Genomic DNA, 9,076 nt, shown 5'->3' with positions numbered 1-9,076 from the left:
GTCAAGTGCTCTGTGTTGGGCTTAGCCAATGGAGTGCGTTGCCACCCTATTTATTTGTGGGTAACTTTGAACTCGGGAGGCGCGACAATCCGTCCCCCCTCACCTTGCCGGGTCCTGTCACACCCCTTCCTGTTTGCTTGTGGCTGGTAAGCACGATTGCGTTTTGATCTTCCTGTTATTCTGCTTACCTTTTTCATGTATTGCGATCATGACCGAATCTGGTTACTTTCTCAGTGTCCCCACCGCTTGGCTCTGCGGTCTCGGTCAGCAAATGCTCAACTTTGCGAGGCGACTTCTCTGCCAGTGATTGAACCTTTTCTATGGTCGTGCCCAGCGGTGCATGTCGTGCACGGTGAATTCCCAAATGTGCTTGTGCCGTCGCTAATGAAGCACTGATGCTCTGAAGTCTACGCATTTCGCTGGGAGTAGGCGAAGTTGTGAATCACCTGGTACGTGCCATCCTTTCGATTTTTCCCTACTCCGCGTTTATTATGCATAGTGTTAATCAGGCGTTTCATTGTACTCTCTAGGTGTTGCCGGTTTTGCTCTGTTGCTGCTGCTGTTCTTGCCAACGCCAAATTCTACTGAGTGCTGCTTCGCTGGCTGGTGTAACCTTGAACTAGCCGCCTGCACTACGAGAGCCGTGACTGAAACACCAACCACTAAAGCACTTTAAACGGCCTTATCGCTTTTTAACATTTGCAGTGTGAACGTGTGTGTGTGTGTGTGTGTGTGTGTGTGTGTGTGTGTGTGTGTGTGTGTGTGTGTGTGTGTGTGTGTGGTTGTGTTCGTCAATTTGTGTGTGTGTGTGGGGATCCTTTCCTTTTTGGGTTACTAAGTTGAGGGATTTTGTTTTGTTTTTGTCCTGCTTAAGTTCCACCACTGGCAGGAGGCCCTTTTTGCCATAGCTGTAGATAGCCAGTGGGCTGTCTTATTATTGGGCCTGTGTTGTACTTTATTTTCGATTAATCGCTTTTCTTTTGTACCATTTGTTTATTTCATTTAAGGCTACAAGCGCCTTATTTATATTCATTTTTGTTTGAGACCAATCACGCCTACACCTTCCCTGTGTAGTAGCAAACAATTGTTTGTTAAGTGCATGTTAACTCTGGTGGGAGGCTTAGGTCAGCTGCGGATCATCAATGATCCAGTTTCCCCTCCCCTTAGTCTGTAACTGGCGTGATTGAGTCATTTCTTGTTTATTTGTGTTGTATTCTGACCCTCCCCTTACCTCTCCTCTTCTTCTTTATTTTACAGGTGCTGAGTGCCCAAAGCAGGGTGGCAGTAGATCCCAAAGGTGGTGGTATTTCCTGCGTATGTATGTGATCACGTATGCCAGTTTGAATTTCTTGTAGTTTAGTGTTTGCAGTGATTTTGATTTATTTACTTATTTTCCATTGGTTTGCTGTGCTGTGAGTTTTCTTTATTTTCTTTAGTTTGATTTGTAGTGAGTGTGTCACGTGTGTTTGCATGGTGTAAGCCCTCCTTCATTTCTCAGTAGCTGGCCCCCTGCTGGCAGGCCTCAGCCCTGTTCATTTTGGTCCTCCCCTCCTAGCTCCCATACACGTCCTGTCAATTACTGTGTGAGTGAAAGTGTTGAGTGAGTGATTTAATGTTGTGAACGGTACCTTTTTAAAGACATTGGCAATTGTAATAAAAATAAAGTATACCATTTTGTATTTTTCTAACTTTGGTCTCTGGTGTCATTAGTCTACGAACCTTGCGTGTCCACATTGAAGTGTGTTCTGGGTAATACTCTAGGGGTGAGAGTCCCCTGGTGGCGTAGTCGTGCAATTGTCTTCTTTAAAGAAAAATCAAATTTTATTCAACCCTTTCAACTTTACGGCCAAGGCTACAAAAGACTGACTGAAAAGCCTAGGCTACATAAAAATTAGAGATGCACCAGATCCCGATTTTTAGGTAACTACCGGATCCACTGCTTAAGATCCTGCCGGATCCGGATCCTGTGAAAAACCCTATTATCCTGCCTTTTCCGATCCGGAACCGGTGCATCTCTACTGTATATGCCGGTGTGTTTCCACCCTCGTGTACACATATGTACAGTTAGACATATGCACATGTTGACTACCAAATCCCTGTTCAGGCACACACACACACGGGCGTGCGCACACACACACATCTAATATGCAATTGCATTGACGTGTCTCCTTTGTATAGTAGGACCAGCATGGGGTATTTGAGGGGGAGGCCGTGACCAGGACGAATGCAATGCCAAAGCACAGACTGCACAACGCCCAAGTTGGTGAGGATCAGCAGGAGTTAAATGTGAAGGTGTTTATGGAATACCATGTGATTTGAAGTGTGCCTTGCCTTTGCTGTGACCCTATACTCATGATCGACCATCCGGGTACTTTGCTCGTAAATGTGCGTTACGCCACTTTATGGGTGAAAACAAACCGAATGTCTCATCAACTTACATGCTACATCGACTTGTCTAAATGAACACAGTCCATGCTTCAGCCACGCTGTTTGGCTCTATTATTTGAACAGCCGGCAACACAACACGTTTTCAGCATGTTGCGCGTGAACAACGCTAGTCTACAGGTCCGTATCTTTCATTTATTAAACCCCAACATCACCAATTGACTTGCATGGGTTGTTTTCCCCCACAAATGGGCGTAACGCTCATGGAAAACGTTACGCCGTTCATGAGTATATGATTCCCATTTTTTCTGTGGATTTTCAGTTGTCAGTTTGTGTTATTACAGAACCCATGGGCGGCTGATGACCTCCACCATTGGTGCAGGGAGCTTTGCAGACTGGACAGTGGTTGTTAGTGGAATGCACAATGGTATGAATGCCCTACAAATGTTTTTGATATTGCTGTCCTACTGACGAAGCATTACTAAAGCCATTTGTAGCCCTCCTATCCCATACACACTGATTATTCTCACTGCTTAGTGGGAGACATAGCCGGAGCAGTCATAGATGTGTTGTTACATTTACAGTATAATGGTAAGGTGCATGCTTACACTTTTCACTTTTCTTTGTCTTTCTGTACATGCCTGTGGATAGTCACTAGAATTACATGTTTTAAGATGACGGTAGCATCTCTTTCCCTTTTCCATGTGTCTTTTTGTGATTTTTCTTTCTTGTAACTAAGGTGCTGTTTCCACGTAGCAGGGTATTTTTTGTCCTGCTACGTGGAATGCAACATATGGATTAAAAAAATCCTCCATTGTAACAAATGCGTTTCAGACCCCTAAACAGGATATTTTTTTCTCCTGCTATTTTTTCCTCCTGCACCTGGATTTTTAAATATCTGCTACGTGGAAACGGAAGGCCAAAACCAATACAAGCAGGAGAAAAAATATCCACATATAAAAATATCCAGCTACGTGGAAACGGCACCTTAATTCATGTTGGTTAATGTTTGTATAGATGAACCAGGGCCCAGCAGAGCTGCACCAGGGGCTTCGGAGTTGAGTGGGGATCAGATCCAGGACATGGCTGGCCTGTGGCTATATTATATTATTTCATATTGGTTTTTTTTCACAGTCATGGCTGTATGTCTTTGTTTTTGCTTTTTGAGCATGCTGCAGTGCTTTTATTTAGCTTGTTTTTAATGTTTGTGTTTCAATAAAATGCTGATGCTTGTGGTTCATTAAAGTGAAGAATGTGAAATAATATGTCTCTGTGATCATTTACTTCAATCTCATTTTATCTGAGCAGAAAGTGTGATTATTGTGTTACAGCTTCCTATGGCCATAGATAGGCTTATGTGTAGTGCAGTGTTACAACTGGTGTGTATTGGACTAGACATGTGTTCAGGGCATGTATTATTTATTTGGGAATAATGTAATATTTTACTCTGAATCTGGAATAGGTCAGGATGAGGTTATGCAGCCATGTGGCTGACACTGGCTTATCTGGTAATTTACAGACTGCAAGTTAGGAGGTATATCTCACCTGACCGCTTTTATCCATCTATTCCTTGCTTTTTTCTCTGTGGGAAACCGGTAGAAAGAACACCGAGCATTTGGGGAATAGTGTTCACACTGTGGCACAAAGCAAGAAGGCATCTTCATGAAGAAACAGTTGGCTTGCTCTCAGGTGAGTTTGCAGGTGGAGATGCTGTGGTGACGTCACATGCGCGACTTAAATAGTGTGGGGTGAGGTGTAGTCCAAATACTTACCTGCTTTTTCACAGTGATTTCTCAGCAGTTTGTTAACAAAATCAGTCGAAACTCACATTAAAAATGATCTTTTATTAAGAGGTACAACATATGTGTGATTCAGGGCACATGACAGAGTAGATACGATTTTAGCATTTTATTTCCCATTGGGTTTCAGTCATTCAAATCCCGATCTCCAGCCCCATGAGGCGACCGGAAGGGTTGGAGACTTAGGTGCCCCATTCCTGGGAACTGCCAGTGAGGTCTCCTCCACAGTTTAGGCGTATCTGGTTGCTATTTCTGCATGCCACATCAGCATTAGGCTACTACTTAAGCTACTGTAGGCGAACATTTGTGAAAGGTGCTAGACGTCTCCATCCGACCGACCTCTAGGCCAGTGTTTCCCNACCTTTTTTGCCCTGCGTACCCCCTAAGCAATTTTGTCATATGATAAGTACCCCTCTCACTCATGCTCTATATACCAATGTGACTATACTCCATATACTTGCTATTATACCCCCCCCCCCCCCGCGTACCCCCTGAGGTGTGCCCGCGTACCCCTTGTGGTACACGTACCCTTGGTTGGGAAACACTGCTCTAGGCTACCTCTATCTGTCATACAACCGTATCTCACGCATTTCGTGAAGTACTCATGAAAAACATAACTTTAATTTTCGTGGTGCATTCACGTTATTGCCCGTTTTTCGTGGTTGAGCAACAAAACGCTGCCTATTCATTTGAATTGCCCGACTACTGCCTAGCGACCCACTAGTTTGACGCCCTTTCGCTACCGTCACATGGTTTTGGTACCGTCACATGGTAATCAAACATTTCAAACAAGCAATTTAGGGTTAGGTTTAGGGTTAAGGTTAGGGTTAGGTTTAGGGTTAAGGTTAGGTTTAGGTTTAGGTTTAGGGTCGTATGACATAAGGCGTAAGGAGTGTATCAGCAGTGTTCTGTCAGCACCCCCTCCCCGCCCCTGCAGGCGCTTGGATAACCATAGCAGCAGTCAGGCAATTAAAATGAATAGGCAGCATTTCGTTGCCCAACCACGAAAAACGGCTGCTATGGTTATCCAAAGGTCTGCAGGGGCGGGGAGGGGGTGCTGACAGAACACTGCTGATACACTCGGGACTCACTAATTCGACGCCTTTTCGGTACTTACGCCTTATGTCCCCTAAACCTAACCCTAACCTTAACCCTACTTAACCCTAAACCTAACCCTAACCTTAACCCTAACCTTGACCCTAAACCTAACCCTAAATTGCTTGTTTGAAATGTTTGATTACCATGTGACGGTAGGCTACCGAAAGGGCATCAAACTAGAGGGTCGCTAGGCAACAGTCGAGCAATTCAAGTGAATAGGCAGCATGAAAATTAATTATTATTTTCGTGAAGACTTTACGAAAGGCGGGCAATAACGTGAATGCACCACGAAAATTAATCTATTTTTTTCGAGAATGCTTCACGAAATGAGTGAGATACGGTTGATGAGAGACAGAGTGCAGCCTGTAATACACGCCATTATCTAAACTCTCTTCCTCGACTTGCGCTTGTGGAATGGCCCTTCACAGACGCTTCCGTGGAGAAAACAGTTTCCACCCTGTCAGCCTAGGCAGAACAATGTTGGTGGAGATTTCTTCATTCAACATCCCAACATCCCAAGAAAACCAATAAACGCAAAATACTGTTCAAATTTCAGAAAAAAAGAAAAGACGGAAGCGCTGCATGGATCCAGATCTTTTGACACGGGTGCTCTAACAGTGTGTGGATAAAGTTGACATCAAAAAATTGAAGAGCAGGAAACTGTGGCACTCCGTTTTCTTATTTTTTAATAGTACAACGGCAAATAGACTGCCCGACGCGTTTCGACACAAGGTCTTTGTCAGGGTGACTGTTTGTCACTGTTCAAATTTCGTTTCGGTTTCCCTGTTTATGATTTGTTCTGTTTTAGGTTGTAAAACGAAAACAAACATCAATCCCCAATGTTTTGCTCATACTAAAAAACTATATTTTTGTTAATGCTATTGTACTTAGTTACACTGTTATTTAATTGTTTTATTTTATTATTTTGAAAACACAAAAGTTATGTGTTCATCCACTTCCTGAATTGCAGTGAGTTTCAATTCCGAATTCCATTTCCTGTAATTCAAATTCAATTCAAATTCGATTCCACTTCCTGAATTGAATTTAATTCAGAAATTCTGAATTCCGTAGGCCTACAAGCCTGATGGAAACAGAGGTTATGGTTGTCTTTTTGTGTTGCAGAGACTATGCTAATCCATTTCCCTTCACTTCTAATAATTCTATTGTATGTTTTCATAAAGCTGTAGGCCTACAGTATTTTGTGATTTTTTCCATTCACAAAATATTAACACTGTAAGATAGGCCTACAGTAGTTTGATTACTTCCGGTGATAGGACTACAAAGCGCATTCCAGGGTACTTGTGTATTATTATTATTATCATCAGTGAAATCAACTTTCTTCATCACCAGCCAATAGTGGATGTTAGTTTTACTGTAATAACTTTCGCTTTTTCACTTTCATTACTAGCCAAATACAGTCTCACGAATGTGTCAAATCTATTCTACTAGTCAAAGTGAAATATCACCAACATTTGTCTAATTGGCAGGTATTAATTTAGAGGTCTGTCTGTCATTATTATTCATTGGGAGTGGAGCGGACCTTGGAGTTTCCAGCAGGAGGCGCTAAACACTGGCGAAAATAACCCCGGAGCAGCGCTTGTGGATTGATTCGTAGAAGAAGCAAACTCGCGCAAGCAAGTCAAAGAAAGTAGGAGTGCATCCCAATATGTGTCCTTGCCTCCTCCACTTGCGCTTGTCTCCTCGCCCCGCCTCCTGGCCCCTCCTCCGTGGAGAAAACGATAAAGTTTCCCAGCTGTCAGCTTCGCCACAACAACTTTTGAGGGACTGTTTTTCATTCACCATCCCAATTGCAAATGAGAAAAGGACTTTACAATTGAGCTTTTGCAAGATATTGAAATATAATGCTGTTGTCAGTGATGTCATCATGACGAGAAGCAAGTGGAGGAGGCAAGGTCACATATTGGGATGCACCCTCGATCTAACAAGAAGCGTCATTTTGTTTCTTTTCCGGTATCCACTTTATGGGTGCATCCCAATATGCGACCTTGCCTCCTCCACTTGCTTCTCGTCATGATGACATCACTGACAACAGCATTATATTTCAATATCTTGCAAAAGCTCAATTGTAAAGTCTTTTTCTCATTTGCAATTTGGATGGTGAATGAAAAACAGTCCCTCAAAAGTTGTCGTGGCTTGGCTGACAGCTGGGAAACTTTATCGTTTTCTCCACGGAGGAGGGGCCAGGAGGCGGGACGAGGAGACAAGCACAAGTGGAGGAGGCAAGGACACATATTGGGATGCACCCTATGTCGGGTGAACGCCCCTTTAGGAGACCTTCGGTTAGGAGACCTTCGGAGTCCTGAGGTTGAGAATCAATGAAGTCCCCTTAGCGCTGTAGATGGCGGTAGCACCCGTCGTGTGCAAACACCACGAAAAGAGAAGAAGAAGGAGGGACAACGCCCCCTTAGGAGACCGAATTTTGAGCACTCGCTTTTGCATTGAGTGGGCGTGTTTCGAGTCCTCTTTATTAAATATCCAACCTCTTTGAGCAAGTCCTGTAAGACGACCCTGCAAAAACAGCTAAATTGCAAACGTTACCGTGTGTTTCCCTAAGCCACGTTATACTCACTTTTTTGATAGTGCCGTTTTGATAAGCCAGCTTCCTTTGCAGAGTTGTAGTCTCGCTGTCCCAGCTGCAACCAAAGGCAGCAATATACTCGGCTGAAAGGTGGGTGAAATCTGCCGTGTGTGGTCTGGTGGACCAGTACCACTATCACTGCCCACGTTCTGGGGTGAAATTAAATTATGAGCAGGCTTTTAGAGATAGCGGGCTTAATCTAAACGTGTTGCGAACAGTGGATGTAAACGACAATCTGGTGATATAGACTTAGTAGGCCAATGCTATCTGTTCATGTAGTCTAATTTCCAAGGTATTCAACCTTTAACATAACATTTTTAGAGCCCCTACTCGGATGTCTTGAAGTCCCAGCGAAGGCACATTCCTTGTAGCCTCGCGAGCCATCCACGTACTTCCGCCAAAGGATTGGCTCCACCGAAATGAAATGGTAGTATTATGGGATGGTCAGGACCAGGCTACATTCCTTGCACCAATGGAGTATGAGGTGAGTGGAAAATATTATTATCCCATCTCTTAGTTGTAGTGTGACTGGAAAATCAGGGCTCCCTGAGAAAGACTAACCCCAGAATTAACACCGTAGGCCTAATGGTGTTGGTTTGTTGTCACATTTGCGTAACAGCTCATTCTACACTGGCCATATAATTAGAATATCATGAAAAGGTTGATATATGTCCACAATTTCATAATTAATGTTAAACTTTCATGGCTTATGGCTGCATTTTGAAGTAATAATTCATTTGTTTGTTTATTTACACATTTTGGCCTTCCAGCTCCACAAAACCATGAATTGAGGAATTATATGGGATCTATGACTTGGTCTATCAGGCCTACCCATGTACCTGACACATGAAACATTGGATTGGTATAGATTTCCCTGCAATATTAGATTTAAGTAAATGTGACAACCAACCCCAATTTCCATTTGCTTGTAGATCAATGTTGTTTCCCACCATGTTGATGCCAGTCACAAACAAGCCTGTAGTGACCTTGAGAAGGCCAGCCAATTCATCGCAGAAGCATTGAAGGTAGGAAATCCTGTGGGTCATCAGAAACTCCGCCTCATATAGAGGCCTACAAATTTACCTGACGCATGAAACATTGGATTGGTATAGAAATGGTTTTCCTGCAATATAAGGTTTAAGTAAAGGAATAAATGTGACAACCAACCCCAATCTCTGCCTATATGCATTTGCTT

The 9,076-nt window shown here is 43.3% G+C and overlaps 1 long non-coding RNA gene across 2 annotated transcripts; it reads left to right on the top strand.

Annotated features, from left to right (window-relative positions):
- Positions 1-3,614, top strand: LOC134464113 (uncharacterized). 2 transcript variants are annotated; one of them, XR_010037842.1, is made up of 4 exons: positions 1-1,314; positions 2,179-2,263; positions 2,730-2,812; positions 3,403-3,614. It is a non-coding gene; the product is annotated as an uncharacterized LOC134464113 (long non-coding RNA). The 2 variants fall into 2 exon arrangements; XR_010037841.1 differs by having other exon boundaries at positions 2,179-2,292.
- The last annotated feature ends 5,462 nt before the right edge of the window (positions 3,615-9,076 follow it).

The sequence above is a fragment of the Engraulis encrasicolus genome, chromosome 15 (genome assembly GCF_034702125.1).
Source record: "Engraulis encrasicolus isolate BLACKSEA-1 chromosome 15, IST_EnEncr_1.0, whole genome shotgun sequence".
NCBI lineage: Eukaryota > Metazoa > Chordata > Actinopteri > Clupeiformes > Engraulidae > Engraulis > Engraulis encrasicolus.
This window is presented reverse-complemented; position numbering and strand designations above follow the sequence as displayed.